Genomic DNA, 656 nt, shown 5'->3' with positions numbered 1-656 from the left:
TGTTGGGATGAGTTTATGAGTGTTAGCAAGAATTTGAAAATGACAGAAAGAGTCAATCCCAGGATCCCAGCTGTTTACTTGAAGCAACATGAGGTTACAAAACAAGAACATGATCTTTGAGCCTACTAGTAGTTGGTGTCTTATCTCTTGTGCCACAATGCTGTACACAAAGTGAGAGGCACTTATGAATCATTTGTAATTCAGAAGAGAATGATCAAGTAGTCAACATTCGTGCTTTTAAGCATGTAATCATATGTTAATTAATTTACGACTGAATTTATGATTACTGATACGATACTAAAATTTAGACACAACTTTAAGGTGATTGAAAGATGAGAATGCACTGTTCAAAAGTTTTTAATATGATGTAATGTCTCTGTAAAGCTTATAAATGGCTTTTACATACATTGCCTCAAGAGGGCAGTTGTATACCATATACTATTTCTGCTTAAATTCACTTTCTTGAACAGGCTAGACGCCTGGTCCATTTTTATGCACCGCATATAGCAGCAATTACAAACTCCAAAGATGGAAATCGGTCGAATAGAGATAAAGCTAATGGCTTAATGTTAATGAAAAATGCTGCATATTTAATTAGTATATACTTTTTTTAAAAGTTATAAACAATATGAAATAGTAAAAAATGTAGTTACTGT

This window comes from Rhinichthys klamathensis, unplaced genomic scaffold (genome assembly GCF_029890125.1).
Source record: "Rhinichthys klamathensis goyatoka isolate OS25496 unplaced genomic scaffold, OSU_Roscu_1.1 h1tg000020l_1, whole genome shotgun sequence".
NCBI classification, from domain to species: Eukaryota; Metazoa; Chordata; class Actinopteri; order Cypriniformes; family Leuciscidae; genus Rhinichthys; species Rhinichthys klamathensis.
The sequence above is the reverse complement of the archived record's forward strand: the minus strand, read 5'-3'. Positions refer to the sequence as shown.